Raw genomic sequence first — 23,402 nt, forward strand, 5'->3', positions numbered from 1 at the left:
TGCGGCGAGTGGCGTGGCAGGATTTCACGTGGGTATCCAACGCGGGCATGTAATGTAATCTACAGGGTGTCACGTGCGACTTCACTGGCTTAAATAACGAGCGCTGATACGTCGAAGGTGCCCGTACCCAAGATACCGAGTGCGAGAAATCGTCGAGGAAGGATACAAAAAGGAACCGGGGCAGAGGAACATCGTTTGAGATAGCGAGAGTAAGAGTGAAAGAGGGAAGGCGCGATCCTGTAAGGAGACAAGCAGAAAAGCTAGGAATAAAAATGGCGAGGAAAGGGAGAAGGGAACGAGCGGAGAAGGGGAACAGGAACTGGAATAAAAATGAGGGTAGTTACCGATGGCGGTTGGATCTTTCATTTGATTCCACGCTGCTGGAAAAATTGCATTTGTCCCCGGCAGCCTTTGGCCTTCGAATAAGATACGGCACTGCGCGAAAGAGCGCCGCCGGGGCCTTTACGCGAGATCAGATATTATGTTAAACGTTTTTAGTTATTCACTCGACGCACTCCGCCGGAGGATCTCTTCTCCGTTTCTCCCTTTTTAGTCCTCCAATGCCATCGTAAATCCGCCTTTGGTAATCGAGAACGATTCGCGGGGAACCGATACCGTTCTATTCTCCATCTCCTTAACGAATGATTGACCTCTGAGGGAAAACCGAAAAAAGGTTTTATTGGCGTCTCACGAGTCCGGAGGGGCGAACGCCCGTGAAATCAGTTGATACAGAACATCCGTGGAGAACGGGCGAAATCGAACGACCGGGTCGAATCGAAGATAATGAAATATCTGTGATCGTACTTTTTCTACGGTGACGCTGTTAAGTTAGGGTCGAGCGCTATCTCGATGCGCGATTTTAGAATTTGCGGCCAGACAAATCACTCGATGGGGATGATTGGTCGATAGCTTAAACCCCAGGCAGTATTTTATGGATGGTTTAAGCGCTACGAGAACGTGTTCCTCTCTCTTTCAATTTTCCTTGTCCTTCTAGCGATTTAGAAATCATCTAGTGCACAGGATGTTTATTTGCTTACTAATCCGACAGACGACGTTCCTTTGGATACAATACGAATAAAGTTAGAAATACGAACGAGTCGTACATGAGTTACTTTATGTATAGTCATAAGAACAAAAGAACGAACGAAGAGCAAGTAGATGAAAATGCAAAATAGGCATGAGTAGCGAATAAATAAAAATATATCGCTTAGGTATTAATATCTGCCATTTGTCTTTAAGCCACAGCCTCGAATCCACAGATTTGGATACGTTCAATGGAAAACTGATGAGTGTTGGCCAGTGAATAGATTCCGCGAAAGGGATTTCTATTGATATATTTGGAGAAGTATAAAAGCGGACTGGACAACGGGTAGAATCCAAAGACCTGTTAGTACGTTAAAATCCACCAGAGAATTGTGGATTGTCAACGTGTTAAAATGTTTCACAGTGTTTACTTAATATCGAAATATCTCTACCAAAAAATGAGAAGCCAGTCGTTAAGCATGTGAAACATTTATTTCACCCTGATCATACAAGAAAAATCAATTTTACCAGGAGAAGTTTGACAGTAGCATTGCTGCACCCTAGACACTTCCTGAAAACGCGTGAATAAAACACACCGCGTCGTTCATAAACCCATCTAATGAATTTCCGCCGGTGAACAAACGTTATCGTCGTAAATCGCCATATGATGTCGCGTCGAAATTATGGTGCACACAGGCGAGAGCTTCATAAAGCTGTACGAACGATCTGTCGAACACTCGGTTGAATGCGTATCAACGAAGTGCGAGCGACGAAAAATCGATGATATTTCGATAGAGTATCTAGTCTGGACTTTCGACAGCTCGCTGTTTCAAGCCTCCGCGAGAATTTCCAACGTTTTCACCATTCATTTTTAAAGACACGTCAATCTGACATGACCACGGTCGTAGCATTAGGAAAGTGAATTTAAGTCACATAATGCATAAACGTCGCACTAAAAGTCGATTTGGGAGAAATAAGTTTTAAACGAGTGTTTAGAGCAAGTGGTTGAGTTTGAGTACTAGGATTGCGTGGAGTGTTTGAAATCAGGGCACGAGAGAAGTGTGCGTGAATGCCAAAGTTTTAAAATGCACGGAACTCGATGTATCTTGAAAGTGGCTGTAGCTATCCTCAGGTGAACGGAGAAGATTATGAAACAGGGAACATAATTTTATAATTTCTCTACGAGAGTATATACTTATTACTTTGATGCTGAAACTATTTCATGTCGCTATCTTTCCACCTACCGCATATGTCACGATAAAAATTCATACAATGTGAATTCGTGCATTTATGAAAAATTAATTCATCCAATGGCTAACGTGTATCTAGACAGGCCTTGGCTTCTCTGGTTACGGATTCAAAGAAGCGATTTTGTATCATTAGCCCGATGCTTTGAACTGATGTTGAACTTTCAACATTCTAACGATACATATTATATATTGCTTTATGTCTGTATATCACTGTACTTTCGTTAACTGTTACACCATGTCTTGCACTTGTAAGTTTAACTTCTATGTACATACCTTTAGGGAATGGCCTTCTCCCAACCATCCCATGGCAGCTGTAGCTACAGCAAGATGTGTTTAATACTTATGACATTTATAAATTCAGTTAAAATTTCTTGACGACTGTCCAACTTTCTATTAGTAAAACCAGTCCATCCGTCTTCGAAATGTATAATAAATCTACCTCGTTCGATCGTATCTTGTTTCTGTTAGATTATTCCTATTTCTTCAAACTATTGTACAGTTTTAATAAGAATTTCATTATCAGTGAAAACGCTTATATAAAAATATTCCTAGTGGATTTTCTTCGACCTGCTAGGTCGTTTCATAGATAATAATGGTCGTTTCATTAGTTATCGTTCCGTATCCCTCAAAATTACATTTTCTCTTACCTGTCTATCTTCTTTGTCAGTACTTTATCTTTAATAGATGTAAAAGGATGCAGAAAATAGCGAGAGAATAAAAATGAAATGGAAACTCAAATCTAGAATACTTACTGCTTCAGAATTACGTAAAAAAAAGAAAAATAAATTAACAATAGCAATTGAAGATATTAATAGCATTCGCCTGTGATATTCAAATAGAGGAACGTTGGTAAAATTTGATGTGATCTTTATGCATTTCTGTAAAATATTAAAAGTTTAAAAATTCCGCCAATCATACTTTTTAAAATAACATATGCAATTATTTATAAGAAAATCTCACACATGTTCGAATAGATTTCAAAAGTTAACTTAAGTCCTACTGTCTGATCAGTCCCTTCAGCGTTAATAATTCAATTCATGATATTTTCCACTGACCTCGCACAAAGCTTTTGCCAAAGTGAAACGACAAAAATTACGAAACGACCTAATACGTGTCATCGTCCGTTCGCGAATGTCCTTTGTCCGAAAGCATTTCGCGAGATAAGTTGGCGTCTGATTGGAAGAGGTAGGCCCCGTGAGAGCGCCGAGTTTCATGGACAGTTCCAAATAAACCGTTTGGAAAGCGTTTTAAGGGGTGGGCCGAGCTCACTCGTGTGCTATTCGGACGTGGAAAAGCAAGGATGGGACGAGTCGAAGGTCGTAGGTACCGGCTTTACCACGTCGAGGCCACGGTAACGTCCGTTTTAATAACGTGTCAGAGAGGAACGAGCGTTGACGTTCTTTGGCTGGCTGCGTGCCTGCCAGAGGACAATGCCCGGCTCCGCTAGGTCCCGTGGTTGGAATATTTTAGAGATAAGGTCGTTCGAACAAGGCTAGACGAAGCGTTCGAGGCTCGGTCGTTTTACCCGGAAGAGGACGATGCTGTGGCTGCACAACGGAAGGAAGTAGACCGAGAGAATAGAGAAAAAATAAATGGTAGGTGGTTTGATGGGAGGGGGGGGGGGGGAAGAAGATAGTAGAGTGGCTGATAGACAGACAGAAGAGAAAAGAAATTAAAACGAGGAAGAGGAAGTATAAGAATAGAGATAGCAGATCGAAACCAAAAATTACAAGATAAGAGAAGAAGAGCACGGGCCAGTGGAGCAAATGGAAGAAGACGAATGTAAGCGCCAACTAGAGCAGCAAGAGGCGAACAGTTTCAATGTTGAGAACATTGAGGCATATCGATTGAACGGATAATTGATTGTTTAAATTCTTTCGTATTAAATATCCTGTGACTTGTATATATTTTCTCAGATTTGTTTCAAACTTGAACCATATAATCGTCATAGTCCGGTTTCATTACGGTGCTAATGAAATTTGAAAATGTTTCGCTAAGATACATAATATATTCGTAAAAAGTTTCTACAACTATTCGAATACTTTCGAGATTCACTATGTGCAAAATTTAGAACTTAATTCATTTCCGAGGGGCTAGATAGATCACAAAAGGAACTAGAAAGAGGAAAAGGATAGAAGAAAAAGAACAAAAAGAGCAGATGGAGACTAAAAATAAAAAAGGAGAGGAAGAGTACGGGTCAGTGGAGCAGATAGGAGAAGGGGAATGTACAGGCGCCAGCTAGAGCAGGAAGATATGCAAAGTTTGGAACTTAATTCATTTCTAAGGCGCCTCACGCGAACCATGAATGTGCCAGATCGCTCGCTGTGGTGTTATACTTGCCATTGCGGCTTCCGTACATCCGGGGTTCTGCAAATTATTAGCCGCAGTACCGTCTTCGTCGGCAGCTTTCCTAAACAACTTCATCTTTACTCGGAGACCTCTCCTTCCTTTCACCACCTCCCTTTCCCTTTGCCTTCGGGTCAACTTCTTGACGTTTGATTTTAAAACTTTACCAGAAACGGCGACCGGTACAGAGCTGTCGATGCGTGGACCACTCAGAAAAGTTGTACACGGACCAACCACATTTCATGTACAAAACCTTTCGCCCTGAATTTCATTCCTTCCGGCCCTTCGATTCGACCAATCGTTCGACGACTTCGTGAAATTGCATTTCCAGGAAAGTCGTCGGAGATCTGTGTAGAGATTAGGATCCTGATGAAAATACCCCTGGTCTCGTTCACCGCATTCAGATGTCGCCTGCTTTTCCTCCCGGTTTCTTTTTTTTCCCCATTTGCTTTTTCTCGCTTTCTCCGTCGCAACAAATTCCACCGGACAGAGACGCTCGAATCCAACGTCAGATTTGACGAATTGGCACGTTTAATCTCACGCGGTATCGAGTGTATATTATAAATCCAACGACGTGACGCTTTGAATCGCGAATTCAATCTCGAGATCGCTACCACATTCTCATTTCTTCCTGCTCCCTTTTACTTTCCTTCGTCTTTTCTTTCTCTATTCCCATATTTTACGTTTGAGATGCGATGGAAAGATTGGAAACATCGGTAAATGGTAGAGGTACGGACGGCCATGGCGAAAGATTGAAACGTCAATTACACCCGAGAAGCGAGATTATCGAAATACCATCCGTTTGAATTATCGCAGCGCCACTTGGCCTGGAATATCGATTATCCGGAAGCTCATATAGAATGTAAATAAGCCCATCCTCTCCCCACGTGTCGTTGTTTATTCGAGCCTAGTGGCCATTCATTGTCCCCTATCGAGGCGCCGCTGTTCTACGAATTTATCTGTTGTGCACGCGGACCTCTTACTCAACGTGAAATATTACTCGCCGAATCTATTTTTTTTCTTCTTTTTTTCGCTATTTTTGTTTCACTTCACACGCCGACGATGAAGTTACACGCTGCGATCGGCTCCCGGAATAAAGCGAACGATATCAGTATTTAATGTAAAAATATGCAGCTTCCGAGCAAACGCCGTGAGATCCTTGCCTTAAAAAACTATGTGGAAAGGGTCATACGCTTATACGAGCTGTTTTTATTGTACCTATCAATATTCCATGGCGCGAGTCCATCCTCGAAGCACGGGTCACCAAAGAAACAGCCTGCATGCATAAAACAAAACCCTGACAAGTCGGCTGTCTCTAACAAAAGCATGAATTCCTGAGGGCACTTCCCACTTTGAGTACTACGTTCTTAGGAACGTTTACGTTAGTAGAAGAAGTCAGTCTCCAGTCAGTCGAGTCGGCTGCTCTATCAAAGAAAAGTCCGGAAATGAAAAGTATGAAGCGAAGTATGAAACACAATCCGTGAGAAAAATAGCTGTTCAAAATTCATACTATCTCCGATTTTATCACTGTTAAGAGTCGATTTTAGATTAATCTCGCATTTCTGCAGACACGTCGTTAAAGTTACAATATTTATAAAAAGCGCGTTAACGAAGACGAACGTCGGACTTTAGTTGCGGTATAACAAGATACGCCCAACCCTGCTAATGGGTCACCCTGTGTTTTTCTTACGTTTCTTTGCTGCTTTTCGTGCGACACTCTTGTTGCCATAGTTGCTGCATGACGATACAAGATAGAGAATAGATTGGATTACAAGCCAGGCAAATTCGAAGAACTGTTATGCATAAAGCAAAGCTTTTTTAATTAATCGAAAGTATCGGAACTCGGTAAAACAAGGCACATCTGGCGGATTTAAATGTGAAATTTGTTGTAAAATCACGGCGCTAATTTCAAGTAATCGCGTATATACTGCGCTATATTATTAACGTAGCATAACTTTCGCTCTAAGAAATGTAAGGAAAAGCATTTTTAATATTACTTATAAATATGCCGAGGAACATCCATACATCTGGATGCTTATCTACGTAAGCATCCGAAGAATTCAAGCGATTGAAGACGAGAGAAAAGAATGAAAAAAAAAAGACAAGAGGAAGAAGAGAAATATGAAACACGTAACCCGTAAGAGAACCAGTTATCATCAAGATTTTCCATAACTCCTATTCCCTGACTATTAACTGACGATTATATGTTAATTCCACCTTTATCAGTCACATCCATAAATTTTGACACGGTGTTCGTTTCTCTTTATAAAGTATGAACAGTAATGAACACTTACTCGCAGTGGGAATGCGATATTCGACTCGGTTGTTTCGCCGAGACTGCTAACGCGGCGAAGAAAAAGTGGTAAGAATAAAAAAAGGGTGGAACAACGATACACGGTTAAAGAGAAACGAGCGTGGCAGAGAATGAAAAAAATTACACGGCACGCGTAACGTTTGCAAACGACTGCTATCTACAGTACGCCACTTTACGTCTCGAGCAGCCACGGGCGGCGCAGAAATGGATTCTATAAACACATCCGGCCTTATTCGCGTGCAGAATCCACTTCATTTGCGATGAAGTGCTTGTTTCATCGTGCCACGCTTTGTAACGCGAATAAAGCCGGCGCTCATAACGAATGCATAACAAAGGGCCTTCTTTTTCATCGTCGCCGGGCTTCGAGTGGCCTTGATCGTTCTCGCCTGTACACTTCTTTCCGAAAGGTTCGTTGGCGCGCGAAAAATCAGACTCTACCCTACTTTCTCCATGGTCTGCAATCGGCCGGGAATAGATTTCGCGAAGAACTTTCAAGTCGTCGTTATTACCCAGGATTTCATGCTGGAGTGAAACGAGCCGCGTATCGTCAAGAGGGTGAAAGACAATTCGGGGAATAAAAATCGCCGGCAGCATTTCAAGAGATCTCCGAAGGATAAAGTTAGCACACGAGACGAGGGAAATTTCGAGCTGAAGCGAGCGGACTCAGGCACGAAATCTCGCTCGTAGGTCGACTCGTAAGACTCTCCGAAACGTATGAAAATTGCCGTGCCACCAGACTATTGCCTACCGTTCGAGCTTTCCCGCCGTTTTCAATCGCAACCATCCGATGCGATTACTCCCCTATTTTGCGTCGTTTCGCTAAGTCCCGCCATTTTATTTGCTCTTTAGGGAAGCTCGGATATCGACCAAAGAATCCTGTAAAAGAAAAGAATTCTCTGCCGCGAAGATGTCGCTAACCGTATACGACCAATCGTATTCGATGCAAAACTTCGCGAGCAACCAAAACCACTTTCCAATTATCAATTGCCACTGTGGTACAGTCACGAGGCTTTTTATGTTCGTTGTTCTCGGGAAAACATGTTGGAAACCGCTGAAACACGACGAACGTTTCTAAGTCTGTTCTGTTTCAGAAAGTTCTATAAGACTCTAAGAGAATGTAGTACTCATCGAAACTCGGAAAAAAGTTTAGAAGCAAACGAGTACTATTTATATGCTCTGGAAGTTTGGCGCCGCCTTTCTGAAACGCCCTGTAGCGACACACGCGAACGTAAAATCGTTGTTGGAAATACGAATGGGCCGATCTGGTCGTAATTCCGCGACGCGCAATATGGAAAGATGAGCTACGCCAAGGATAACGCCATATAGATAATGCCTTCGCACGTATCGCGTTCGTGATCTATATTTGATGGCTCTATTTAGATACCAGCGAGTATCTTCTCGTAGCAACGCCCGCGGCCGTCGTTGTTCCAACCGAGATTATCGTATCCACTCCGCGTACCACGCACTACACGCACATTCCACGTGCAGCTGACTGGGCTCAAGACGATCGTCGATTTCGAGCCAGGATATCGATTTTCTGCGACGTTCCAAGGATGCCTGGCGTTATTACCGCGCCCTCCCCCCCAATAGGACCCGATTCTCCACCCGTGTTCATGTATAAATCGGATTTTTCGCAAGGAGAACTATGACAGATCCTCGGAACCGCGCGGCCTGTTGCCAGCGTCGCGACGACCGGGCATCGATTTAAATTTTGCCTCGAGGTTATCGGAATCTTCGACATCGCCGGTGACGTTAAGATTAAGTCGATACGTGTCGCATGGTTTTCACGGGGTACTATTCTCGTTTTTCGGCTCCTCCATGCGAGAAAAATGGTTCCAATTCTCATCCTAACGATTTAAGAATGCGGTATAAGAAAATTCCGGTCGTTATAAATATCCGTAGAATTTCCTCTCCGGAAAATATAGATTTTGCTGCGGAATTAAGTATCTTGAAACCGATCAATAGGCAACTGTGTTTTCGTGCATGGTTACTAAAATTTGCCTTCCTTCCTTTCGGCAATAAAATATCCTTTAAGAGGGATGTAGAGATTGTAAAATCTTAAAATAAAGAATTTAAAAGCCACGATTTTGATATATATATCATAACGTTATAGCAAAAATCTCATCTTCTACTATCATCAAATGTAGATATCTTTGGATCGTATTCGACGAATTCTGGCAATCGTGTTAGCAATTATTCTACTATATCTCTTCTTAATTAATTTCAAATTCCGATAGATGCGAACTTCTTCGAGTTTTGCATCTATTTCGTAGTGAACTGTTACAACGATGAACTGTTGGGACCAACGCCTACAATTCAAGTCATAGTCGATTAATCGTTTCTTTGATGATTCAAACAATTGCCACATTTTATGTACAGCCAATATGCGTGCTAACACTTATCCTCGTTTATTCGCCACCTGTTACAAATACCAATAAGCAACAATTTTAATCCGAAGTTATAAAACGTAGAACGGTGATTTCAGATACTTTGCCCACTGACTTCGCTTCTGCCTAGCCTCGAAGAGATAGAATCGATGATAATACTTTAGTGAAACGAAGGTGCTCCATTGTATCCACGTAACGACCATTGTATCCACGACGTGACTTTGAATTTCAGGCAATTTCGATGGACTCCTACGAGTTACTTCGTTCAACTTTTAAATCGACTGGTCGTTACAACGTCGGCCAAGATAATGTCGCCAGATCATTCGGAATCACGGGCGTAATTGTCATAGCATGGAATTTGCATGCGAGACTGGCGGATTCATACGAACAGGTAAAACAATTTAACCAACAGTTAAAAGCTTGTTCGCCATTATCCCTCCTCGCATCTCCTTTTTAGAATCACCGTCCCGTGAACGCTCTTTGCATTTATGCTGTCCGTCCTTTCTTTGTTTCTGTTGGTTCGTCCCACTGTGGTTGACTCAATAATTTTCGCGTTCCGTCTACAATCGAGCTTTTGTTCTTGCTGAAAAGCGGGCACAACCAGGACGGTTCGCGTCAGTTTGTGACTTAATTATCAAAACGGCACATCAGCTGGAACAAATCGACCGCCAGTTTGCCGCAAACAAATAAATATGTCCGAACAAAAGAGGCGAGGGTGGGTGGACGGAAGCTGGAGTAGAGAACGATGAGTGAGCTAGCAGCGTTTATGAAAAGCGCGTTAATGAAAACGAACACTGACCTTTATTCACGATGTAGCATGCCACGGTCAGTACTGGTAACGGTTCACTCTGTATATTTTTCGCGATTTTTCGCCGCGTTTTGTACAATATCTTTGCTCTTGTAGCTGTTGCGCGACACAGACGTATCAGAGATAGCGAATAAATTGAACGAACAGATCCGCGAGAATCTAAACAACAATTTTAATCTAGATTTTCGATTTTTATTCTCATGTACTATCTGCTGTTTAATTTTCCCACGTATCCTACCACAATCTTTTTAATTATCCGGTACTTTTTTTACACGCGAGAGATTCACCAGAACGCAACACAAATCTGTCCTACTGGCCTATCTCCTCGCCACAGAAACACTGGTAAAAGCATTAAACCAAAACAGTGGCGCTTAAACGATCCAATTAAAAGTGGGCAGGACAAGGCGATAAGGGTGTCGTTGATAGCAGTTGAAATGGAATGGAGGCTGGCTGGGATATATATAGTGGTATATATGTACCAAGAAACGCGATCGAGTCACAAGGAAAACCGAATTCACAAACCTGTGTGATCCCTGGCGACGCGTTCTCGCGGCTTTGTTCGATACTCGGTGCACGATGATCGTTCGAGGAGAAAAAAGGCGGCGGGAGTGTTGGCTCGTGAAAAGCGCGAACGAGTCAGAAAGTAATTACAGAAAAGATAGAGCCGTGCTCACCGGGTTGAATCTTTAGAGGGTGGATCCCGTTCTCCGACAAGAAAGAGATTGCAGGAGTCGGCTGAGGATGTTCTGCGAATGACAAGCGGCTCGCCTCGCCTGCTACAACGAAGGAAACGCGAAGACCATCTCGGACCACCACGATAAGCTACGACATATAGCGTATACTCGTGGAAAAATCAGCTAGGCTATACTTAAACGTGGTCGTGAAAAATTGTTTCCTCATGCTGTTTGGGTCAACAAACGAGTCTTCCTAGATTTACGATATGAATAAATTACTTTTTATTTCTGGGTCTTTGAATATTTAGTTCGTTAGTAATTATTAATTATATAGTAATTTGTATTAAAATATACAAATGTCTTAATTACTAATATGAATACTAAAATAGAATAGAATAAAAATATATTTTATTATTATTAATCGTAGTATCGGGAAAATGTCGAAAATTAATTGATTATCAATTTCTTTAAACGTTTGTAATTCTATTGTTAGGATTAAGGATTAAACGCGATGTAGACGACACAATGGACATTTGGTGTAACGGACTCTAATTGTTACTGATGGTTAACACTTGGTTGAACGACGTGACTATACTCTGTGTTAAAAACGACCGACAAGGCGTGAATGGAGATCCGTAATTGCACATTTTGTTGCTATAAAAGCGTTTACAAAAGAATTTAACCAAATATAGACGAATGTATTTTTAAGAATCATTTAAACAGACTTTTGTACAGATTTGTAAGAACTCGTGAAGAATTTTGTAGAGATTTTTAGTATTAGATTATGACAATTTCCAGCTTTACAATATTTCTATCGTATATTAAGAACTGCGTATCGGTTGTCATCGTTTCTTATGATACATATTTCGTATTAGGAAATAAAATGTATTTCGCTCGCTGGATAATAGGATCTGCGAATTTCACGGGAGTCAACGCGTGTCGTATATAACTGCGAGATAGTCGTGAAATAATTCTTAACAAACCGTAATATCAAGATACAGCAAGAGCGAAACGGGATACATCTTATACAATCGTTAAAGTTCGAAGAAACTTCAGTTTCAAACTTAATGAGACGAAAGTTATTAATATAATATACAACATTTTCATTGCGTAATATTACAAGTTTCTTTGTTGGGATATACACAGAAAATGGATAAGAGAGAAAGGCGAAGGAACGTATGAACGTTTTTCAAACGCACACTATTATACTTTCGCAGAATTATTTTCATCGGGTGACGACTACCTTTCCTTGCGCCTTACATTCTCGATGTTCAAACTTTCTCTCCACGCTCGATTTCAGTTCGTCGCCGTCTCGAAAAGGGGCACGAGAGAAATTCGATTGTATTCGGCCACCTCTCAAGATCTTTACGAGAAACGGTTGAAGCAACAAAGAAAGAAGCTCGACAGACAGGTCTGTCTAAAATTTCGCTCGAGAAACTTTGGTTGAAACGTCATGACCTCTTACAACAATTTTCTTTTCTCAAGGATTGCTAAGGCGAAAGGAATACCATCCCTCCGAGTATCTTCTCGATAAGCGAACCCCTGTCTACCAGCAGTCTGTGGAACGCCACTCGCCGCGGGGGAAATCTTTTCTTAGCACAGGGTGCAATTTATTTTTAGCTCGGCGGTGTATTAAGTCGCACAGTTAATTCACGCAATCGCGGCGGCTTCTTCACTCAACTTCTTCGATGCGCTTTCTCCATCATCTTTACAACTCGATCCGATTTGTGAATAATTTTATGTCCTGAAGGATAGGCATCTTTACTTTTGGAAATCCAAGACTGACTGTTTCGCAAGAACTATTATAGTTCAATGTTGAAGAATCGTAGGTTGTACGTATGATAGAAGATTGAGAGAAAATTACGTAGAACGCTGATGTTCGTACAGTTTGATTCGATTTGTAAATAGCTGTTATTCTTGAAAACTCAAGACCGTTTGCTTCGTAACAATTTCTTATTTCGATGTTGAAAAACCGCAAGTTGTACGTACAGTAGAAGGTTGAGGGAAAATTACGTAAAACGTTGATATTTGTACAATTTATCATAGATACGTGACGGATAAAATCGTATACAAAATACATGGCAGCAAGAACAGGCGAGCGCTAGCACGTCTATACTCTGGGGCCCTGAAAAGAAAGTCGAATGCCTGAAAATCGAGCACTTAAGTGGGTTGATTCGCGGATAAACGAATGGCAAGAAGTTCGATGTCAACGTTTTAAGAAACGAGAGTGTGAAGCGGGGGGAAGGAAGGTGAAATAAGATGGACCCGAAATGCTGGCCACTTCGCGGATAAAGCGAGCGTTTTCGTACAGAAAGCTCGTTGGATCGGTGCTCGATGCAGCATCTACGAGAGAATAGCGGAAAAAGAGGGCGAAAAGAAAGCACGGCTAAGCGAATGGAATGGGGCTTGAAGATAGACGAGAGGGCTGTGCGGCATTGTAAAGAAAATGGCTACGAAAAGGGCGAACTTAACGCATGCCCGCCCAGGAAAGAAGGCGAGGTGTGCCGGCATTCTATCCTTTCGTTCAGCCAAATGTACGTACGTAACTTCCTGAAAAGTTGGCTCAATCATTCGCTGTTTTCATCTCGTATGCGTCAAACAACCATTAACTTTTTAAAAATTTTACTATTAGAGGAAACCTGTACAAATTCGTAAACAAGTGAACGAGAGCAAGTAAACTTGGAAAATGCGATAACGAAAATTACTTGATGTTGGTATATCGTCGAAGAATATGGTGGAAACCGCTAGAACGATAATTCAGCAGAGTGCATGAAGTGTACTGTATGAGCGTACGAACGTTGTATGTACCACGCAGGAATTCGGATAACTTCGTGAATTTCAATATTATCCTTATTAATTTAAATTATCAATAATTTACCAGCAATATCGTATTAGACACTCTATATAACAAAATCAGGAAAAGAGAGTATTTTCTTCCATTGTTAATTTAAATATCACGCCTAATCATTTGAAGCTTCATTTCCGTTATCACATCGGTTATGAGCATACAACTTTGATTATACAATTTGTTTTACAAATTGAAGGACCATAGACCCAGAACGGCAGAGATGTGGTTCTGTAGTAGCGTTCTCTACTTTTCCAAAACTTGCTCGTGTATCACGAGGCTTAGTTAAGAGAAAAGCTTCCCAAGAACTGTTCGATCGGAACGTAGTCTCTCAGGGTGGATTAACTTCTCAGCTTTTTGTCTGGCGCAAGAAGTAACAAGTTTACCCTTTCTGTCCCAAGTCAGTCTATATACAAGGATGACCTGTAACAACATCGAAATTAGGGGTGTAGCCCTGCTGTTGTACGGCTACCTTTCGCGTAGTTTCGCTCTCATCCTCCGGGGAATTGAGGTGCGCGCGAGTAACCAGGATTTTCCGGCATCTGTGTCGTAAATCTCCGCGTTCCCCAGCGAGGCAGTTGTTCCCCTGAAAATCTTGAGCCATGAAATAAGTTTAAACTACCACGGGAACTCGATTACGTCGACGATCGCGTCTCATCGAGACTAATCATCCAAACATTTAATTGTGCTCGTAGGTTCGTTCGATCCCTCGCACGAAACTTTCACCGTGTCCATCATAAAACCATCGAATACGTCCGACTTACAGTTAGTTGGTAGGGGAGATGTTCCTAAAAATCGCCTCGTAACAGAGGGGCGTACCCTATCGACCATTCGATCGTTAACGATCCCGTGAGACGAGGTTCGTTTTGATGGCAGATAAAGACGCGAAATATTAAAAGTTAACGGCGGCAGGTTATATAATAAGCCGCCTCATCTGCGTTATTAAAGCACGCCCAACAGATATATTTGCAAGACGAGGTCAGGCGAATGAACGTCGGTTAGAACCTCGTTGAAACGCAAATAGTTCTCATTGCCCCAGTACACGTATTTTACGATGGTGGAGTCTGCTCTACATCGATCATTCTGCAGTGGTTGTTTACGAATTTGGAAGATGGAGTTGCCACTTTGCAAGTTCTCGACGGAGATGGACAAAGAGCGGAAGAGACGCAGAGAGAAGCATTTTTACATTGTTTTCTATACTATGGGACGTTTGTTAAGTTATCTTCTTGTGATCAGTAACGTTCATGTATAGAGATCATTTTCTGTCAGGACTGAATCCTTTCATAGCGTAATAAAGTAGCGAAGATAGATAAACGAATGAACGGATATTCGAATATTACGTACGAAGGTTTCCTCAAATTTTCGTAAGAAATTGATATTAATAATTGCATCACGTATGATGAAACGAGGAGAACGTGAAATTCGTGGTACTATAATTTCATAGTATAATGGTAATTTCGTAGTACTATAATTTCATATCTCTCGAATTATCCTGCGAGCAGGACTAATACCGAATATTCACCTTAGGAATAATAGAACGCGACGATAAATGACATTCTCCGAAGATTATTACGCAGTAATAGGACCCCCTGAAGCAGTTTTCGATACCAAAAGCGCCTTCATCGCTTTGAAAAATTGAAAACCGAAACCGATTGTTCGTCCAGGTATCGTAGCGTGTCATCGAGCAGCCGAACCCCTTGTTCAAGGTTTCGCGAGGGTGCACACCCATATACCACCGTTGTAAACACGACGCGTGTATAAAGTGGTACAAAAGAGAGCATGACAAAGAATAAAATTTTCCTGGTTGGCCGGAGAAAAGACGGGCGACATTATTCGCGAATATCCTACGAGATCAAAGCCGCGGTAAAAGACGTTCTATTGCTCGAACGGGTTCGTTAACGAAAAAGAATAGAGGAGCCTGTTCCGCCGCCACAAAAATGCTCGTATTTCCGTAATGCACGTATTGTGAATATTTCTTTCCCCCGTTTTTTCTCTCCCTTTGTTCTTCTTTCTACGTCGCCTACTTTTTTTTCCATTTCGTACACGAACGGTCGTACACGAACGACACTTGTAAACCGACGTGTACCGATCTTGTCTTCGTTATGGTATAATTTAAACGTAGCGAACGGGAAATAGTGAAATCTTGTTTAACAGCAATCCGACTCCAGGGGCGGTTTATTGCAGCTGCGTATAACACCGGCAAGTTCTTTGAGAAATACGAAATCAATTACATCGCTGGCCGTTTCACAGGAGAGCGAAACAGAGGCGTACGGTGCGTGGAACGGCTGCAATTAGAGCGCGAAAAATTCAACGCTGGGTTCTGTTTACCGATTCTAAGAGGAAAATTACGGGCTGGCCTTTTACGAAACTTTTCACTAGCTAGCTTTCCACCCGTGTGCTACTTTCTCTTTTATCGGCCGCAATTTCGTCTCCATTCGCGCCGCTGCGATACCGCCTACAGACGGATGTTAATTTTCGAAGATAGCTTTCACCGTGACGCGCCTTATCCCGTTTTACGATTATAGGAACCACCTTCTTCTCCTTTATTTTTTAAAGCTTCGATATGAGGAGCAGTAATAGCTTCGCAACGAGATCAGAGTTCTTCGTAAGATGAAAGGGAACGAGGTTCCCGAAGAGGGTACGGGCTATACGATACGAATATAATGCGTAATCGCGATGAATGACGACACAGAATGAATATCAATTTCGTCGAGAAACAATTCGAAGAAGTATAGTAGATCGTGCAAACGTGTAAATAAATTGGACGCGGGGAATGTTCTAGGCTGCTTAAAACCGGTCATCCAGTTTATCAAGCGTTTCGTCGACGCGACGCATTGTTCATGGGCCTCCGTCGTCGTGCTCTCAAGCGCGACGGAATTAATTAGCGGAGATGCGTTTCTAATAATGCAGCTCAGGGGTGATAAACGCACCACGAAATTGCCGCCGCTTCCCGTCTTTCCGTTCACAGGATGCACCGTGGCGTTTCGCGCTTCACGTTCCACAACTATACGGACGCGATTAATGTATTTCGCTAAAGAACCTCGCAAAATGCAGGCGTATCCACAAGCGTGGTCGCGCGCGCGTTCATGGCGCCGCATGAAATGTGCATTATCCTTGCCTAGCATATGGAGGCTAATTAATTCTCTACTAATTAAGTTGCCCTCATAATCCGGAGAACACAATTGCTCCGCCGCTGGAATGACAAATGAATTAATGCTCCGTCGGGTCTTCGTCGCGCGACATTTATCGTGTCTCTCTCTCCAAAGAACCGTCCCAATGAAATTGTGTTCCTTGTTTATGTGAGACCGACTCATTATTGGCATCGACAACGATGGAACGCGCAACATGTTCTATTACACGATCGCAGATAATGCCGTGAAAATCGTGTCGCATCTGCTGTCGATCAGACGGTATTTTTGAATTAATCGACGCTTCATCGATGCGTGCAGAGTGTCGGTGAAAATGCCATCGTGCCACGACTCAATTGGATTATGCTTGTTATCGGAGAAACATCTCTTTTCTTTCTTGAATGTCTTGCGATAAATTTAGTCGGAAATGTTTTGGATATAATAGAAACAGGCAGGCAGTTCGAATATCTCTTTGAACGAGCGAATGTTACGATGGAATGTATTTTTGATATTTTTAGAATTTTCGAAGATAGTGGCTGACCTAGTGTTTGAATTATGTTCAGTCGAGAATCGCTGATCGTCGTTTTCTTTTCGAAATACAGAGCGTTTTCCATGAATGATACAGATTTACATAGAATACGTGATATTTGTCCATACGAAACTTCATCTCTGAATAAATCGATGTTGAAGATTTGCCGAGCAAGCTTGCGCTAATATACGATATCATTTTAGATATCTCTGAGAAATATCTCTGTTATTTCTATTTACTCTACCAAAAAATGAAACAAAAGAATTTTTTACTCGATAATTTTTTACTCCTATCCTATATCAACTATTTTCCTTTTCTTTTGCCGTTCATTCTGTTCTTCGTATATGTAACTCTTCTATCGAGATGTCGATAATTGGGATAATCTGGAGTACTGTATGTATTTACATCGGCAATATGGTAGAGATTCAGAGACTAAATAAAGACTGAATTGAAACAAGTATCAATAGCATGCTGCATGAAGGATGTTTATGAATATATTTGAAAGAAAAATTATTTAGACGTCGAATTTTTATACGAAAAATGTCAATATTTTTAATTTACTTTTCACACAACCTCACCTTCTGGTTGTACGTACTATTAACATGGAAACATACTTAAACGTTAATAAACGTTTTGCAATTTGAACCATGTTCATTAGATTAACGAGTGTGCAAAAAATGCTGTACTCGGGAAACGCAGATTGTTCCGACAATTATTTTTGTTTTCGTCGTTTTGCGACGATGCTCGCGTTGCGTTTTTGCAGTTTATTCCTCCCTTACACCCTCGAATTCCCGTTTCGCCACCCTTTCATCGTTAATGATGCGTTAATGAGAAATACTCGCGCGGCTGACACACTTTTTTTCAACAATTATTTTACCCATTTGATTTACTGCATCTTGTAGCGGCGCGACAGTTGTTTCCTTCGTGTAGCAACTTTTCCCATAGATCAGCCGACCAGTACTCCGGTCAGTCAGTTAATTACAATTATTTTTTGTGTTTGAAAGCCGACAAGATATCCTGCATCGAATCAAAGCTGTATTAACATCGTCCATTCAGATAACGCGCGATATTGCCACCGGAAGAAACGAATGGTTTCCTTTTTCATCTGGATGGAAGTTGGCTCGCGAATAGTTATTCCGAAAATTTAATTCATCGCGTTTTCACTATTCCATTATTGCAACGCGTCATTGATGTTATTTTACGTTCTATTGCGAGAGCTTTTGAATTATCACGGATTATTTTTTCTAAAGCTGCATATATGACCGGGAAGAAAGGTGTCGTCGCATTTATAAGGATTTAATTAAACTGAAATATAATACGCATAGTATGCAGAAATGTGTAGAATGCGTTTAATATGCAAAAATATCAAAACTGTGCAGAATAAATCCAGTCACTGCGATAGACAGTGAAAGACAGTGGAACGATATGAATTTTCATAAACGTGCGCGATCATTTTTATAGAAACGCGCGTAATTAATTGACGCTTTTCGCTCGATAATTTTCCTCACACCCGTAACACGTACAATCATTCTGTCAGATATCACTTATTTCTTTTGCACTATAAAATAGCTGCCCTCCTTCGACTTTAACCGAAATGGATCATTTCTTATATAACATTCCACCGCTGAGTTATATCCTCGATCAAATTACTACACCTTGATCAATTCTATCATCCAGTCCGTCGATGAATTCATTTCCTATCGGACTTAATATCCAAGCTACGCTCTGCCTGCCAGCCATCACCACAGTTTCGTCCACATAAATTTTCATGCAGCGCTAGTGCTACAATAGCAAAGGAATTTATTCTCTTTGAAGAATACCCTCGTTACGTTCGAATATCGGCAGACGAGGCACGATACGAGTCCCAAGCCGGTCATTCGAAAGTAACTTAAGATTGTAACTATTCCCAGCCTCTTGGATCTGTAGGCACGGTTCCCAAGGTTCCATATGAAAAACCAGGATACACCAGGAACCGGGTTTCCTCTTCATCTCTCTCTCCCTCTCTCTTTCTCTCCGGTTTGCGGATACTTTAGTTCCGCACTTTTGATTCTGTTCTTTTTGCTTCATTCGATATCGTTCGACGAGGAAAAGATCTCAGTCGGCGAGGAAAGGAAGGTACGAACGAGAGAGACCCCATCCAGAAAACGTGCGCTATATCGTTACGATCTTTCTCACTACTCTCCAAAGATTCGAATCAGCATCGATTTACATAACATCGGATAGTTCTTCGAGGTGATTACGAAAAAATCTCGAGAACATTGCTCCGTCCCTTCAAGTTGTTCCTTCTTTCGAACTTGTACCATTTTATCTAATATCTTTCTCCGTGATCAATCAACAGCAACTACCGAAAATTTTTAGTTATTTCTGCTACGTTGTGAAATCCAGTAATTAAAACGTCGAGCTGTCCGCTGTCACTCGTTAATCGAGCCACGATTAAACCTTCACCCCTTGAATATTTCACCTTTCAACGCGTCTACCGACCGGCACATTTTGGAAAAAACGTCACCGTGACGATATGTATCACGGGTAGCGCGTGTCTACGTCCGTCATTTTCCAAACTTCCAGCGTAATAATGCCGTTCGTTCACAAAGGGACACGTCTCATACAGGGGCGCGATTTTTCGCAACGCCACCTTTGTCCAGCCACACCCGATCCTTTGAAGCTTTTGCGAAGCCTCCGCCGGCCGATATTAATATTTTATGATATTGTAAATGAAGTCAGGTGTCGATCGAGCTTTCCTAGCAGACGGGAGAAAAATGATGAACCGAAGGGCTGCTCCTCTGCCGCTTTTATGCTGCTTCAATGGCGCCTCTCCATTACTAATTGACCTGTCCTTTTCCTCAGCCCTGTGGTTCCATTTGATAGCGACGTTATCCGCCGATTGCAAAGTCACTTCGAGTACCTACAAAGCTGCCTCCGCCTCAGCGACCTTCACCGAGACTGGGGAGAGGACAGCGGGGAAATCTGTTGGGAATGTTATTTCAATAAATCCTGGTCAACTCGGTAGGGGCTGCGCCACGGCATACGCGACAGTTTCATTCTCTCACCGATAAAAATTGTCAATGGTAACAAAGGCTGTCATTACGGCCGCCCTTTCGACGAAAGACGGTTCGCTGAGTCCGATAACGGCTCCGCGCCACGGTTTGAAATCTGCGTTACTGATTATCCAGTGCCGACTACGCTTCCGTTCCCAACGTTGAAAAATCTTCGATGTTTTTCCACGATTTCATAGAAACGCCGACAGCGTACCTATCTTTAGAGAGTCCTTCATGGAAGATGTTTGACGACAGAAGATTCTTTTCATTCGTACTGAAACGATCGAACCGTTTAACTCTTGTGAAAATGTCAAAACCGCTTCAGATCGCCATCCGTAACTTCAAAATGAAAATCTGTGCACTAAGTTTCAAGTATCAAACAGTTGAACTTGCCATAAGAGGTATGCGTTTAAACACTCGTCACAAGTTTTTCCGTTTTCTTACGTACTTTTTTTACACAAATCGTCGGTACGTATGGTCGTTTTGTAACAGGATAAGATACCGTTCGTCGTTGCATCCACGAACAAATATCTTCGCGAAACGTGAAGAACAAGACGCTTATGAATATGCACGCGAATGACACAGCCGATTGATCCTGACATAGAATTACGTTGTAGTTTTAAGTAATTTCACGTACAAATTGTTTAAAACTACGCGTTATAGGAGAACGTTATCGTGAATTAAAAGTTTCAAAATTGCATGGAAACAAAATTATCGCTATATATTTTATGCATCAGAATAGATGGCCTATCAAACGTGAAAATTTTGATTCTCTACACATGGATGAAACAAATAGACAGAGATCGAGCAGTCGTCGACTAATATACATCATCAGGTATTTCACTGGAGACTACAAGGCGTCTTTATTAATCGCTGAGACTCGCTCGGGTGTTGTCGCAATTAATCACAATTTGAGCCGTCTGCTTGTTTCTGACTCTGTTAATTGGCCAGGTTGCCATGCGTGTGTTAAGAGCGGAAGCGGAGATGGAATAAAATAGGGAGAGAAAAAAAAGCGACGTAGGAAAGAAAGAAAAATAAGGAAGATGATACGGGTGAGGGATCGTTGAGTAGATCCACTCGAGTCTCGAGCTCGTAGCGGGTTAAACGAGACCCTGAAACATCTCTACGCTCTTTATTTTCTACCTCTGTAATCTGCGCCATACGTGGCCGACCTCCGGTGATATTTATATGCAGTGAATTACGAAAAAAGAAGTTTCAAGAATGTGCGAGCTCTTCGTTTTTCCGGTGCTCGTTGGAACGGCTCAAAAATTGTTTTAGGTTAACGTAGGTCCGCCGAGAGATTCGCATTTTCAGTGCAGTTAGTTAATCGTGCGCGGCATGCACTTAATTGGCTTGTCAGGATCGAAACGCTTTAAACGGAGATAAAGCGTGACTGGAAAAACAAGGAACGTTAATGAGACTCATTTTCAAAGATAGCTCCACCTACCGAGATAAAGAATTGGCGACCGAGTTTTTCTTCTTCCTCGTCACGCTCGAGGTTCCTTCTTCATTTGTGATAGCGGATCTCCTGGCGAAGATGAAACGAGAAAGTCCTCGTTACTCTGATTTGTAAAATTATTCGCGACGGCGCGTCGACTTTCGGCCCAGAAGGTTCCCCGGAAGGTTGCCAGTTTGTCACGAGGAAACGACCTTAAGTCCAATTCACGTTACGGTCTTAAGCTCGGGAAGAATCGTCGTCTTCCACGATCGTTCCCGTTATTCGCATTAATATATTACAGACCAAGTTGCGCCCTTCTAAGTTTGTCGACTCTTTCCAATCTTTTCTCGTAGAATTTTTGACAGTGAATATAGTACATTGCATTATGTTCGATAGGATTAGAAAAGCATTTTTTATTCATAAAGTTCTCCCAAATACTGTCCCTGTTCCGGAAACAAAATCGGAATTGTTTAAATGAAAAGGTTTTGTCTTTTAATAAGATGCCACTGCACGGAAGCTTGAAGATTTAATTCCATTCGACCCCTCGACCGAGAATGTAACGTAGTATCGCAATCATTTATTCCTGTTTTTATTCAATTTCTTCAGTGTTAATTAATCGAAAGATCTCAGCAAAGATTTATTTAATAAAGTATTAATTCGAGGAAAATACATGCTTTAGAATATGTCATAAATTTTGCTACGAACTTCCTGAAAAATTGAATAGAACTTTTTATTGCAAAGGAAGATTCTCGTTAACAGTTTGGAGAAGAGCGGAGAGTATTACTTCCCATCCCCCGGTGAAAATGTAAATTCTTTCTATATAGACGTTTACCAAGTTTCCCTATAGGAGACAGGGCAAAGATGTCTTTTTAATTACGCGTATCAGGAGTCCCCGTGCTTGGAAGCCTCGATAAACACGTTAACGTCCATCCCCTTATTTTCCTTTGCGTAGATGCGATCAGTCAAATTGAATGTATTTACCGTCGCCCATTTCCCACCTTCGACATCATGGAGCGGGGTAATAGGAATATAAAGAGGCCATTTCCACCCTAATTTCACGCGTGCGTCGATAAAAGGCACTAAGTGACGTCCTCGATTACGGTGCACACCATCGCAAATAGCTTTGAGAATGTTTAATTTCACCACTGGATACTGGAAGAAAGCTTTCGTTAGGAAAAAAGCTTTATCCTACCACAACGGGGCTTGGCCTGATTACCGACTAAAATTCGTGTCGAGAGGAATGTTATTGATTTTTAGATGAAACCGGCCTCGATTCGTGTATAAAGATGTAAGTGCATAAAGGACAGTGTTCGCTACAAATACGGCAGAGTTATAGATTAGAAACTTTTTTGTTGAAAGTTTGAGCGTTTCTTAATTCTTTCGAGATTAATGAATCGCCACGTTTTAAATAATTCTTAGAAAGATTATTCGTTTGTTATGATTTTTCCGATACTACCGAGATCAATTGAGACACAAGATTCTATCATAAACGTGATATGAGTCTATCAGAAGACAAGCTGATCAACTTCACTTTTTCAACATCTCTGAAAACAAAGAGAACTATTTAACTCACAATTTAACTTGTCTAACTCATATCGAAATTACAAGGTTTCTAAAGAATTCTT

General features: G+C 41.7%; 1 protein-coding gene across 4 annotated transcripts in view; it reads right to left on the minus strand.

The window, feature by feature from the left end:
- Nucleotides 1-23,402, minus strand: part of LOC117206828 (tyrosine-protein phosphatase 99A-like) — a 420,696-nt gene that overhangs the window by 288,525 nt on the left and 108,769 nt on the right. The window lies entirely within an intron of this gene.

This window comes from Bombus bifarius, unplaced genomic scaffold (assembly GCF_011952205.1).
Source record: "Bombus bifarius isolate JDL3187 unplaced genomic scaffold, Bbif_JDL3187 scf7180000008008, whole genome shotgun sequence".
NCBI lineage: Eukaryota > Metazoa > Arthropoda > Insecta > Hymenoptera > Apidae > Bombus > Bombus bifarius.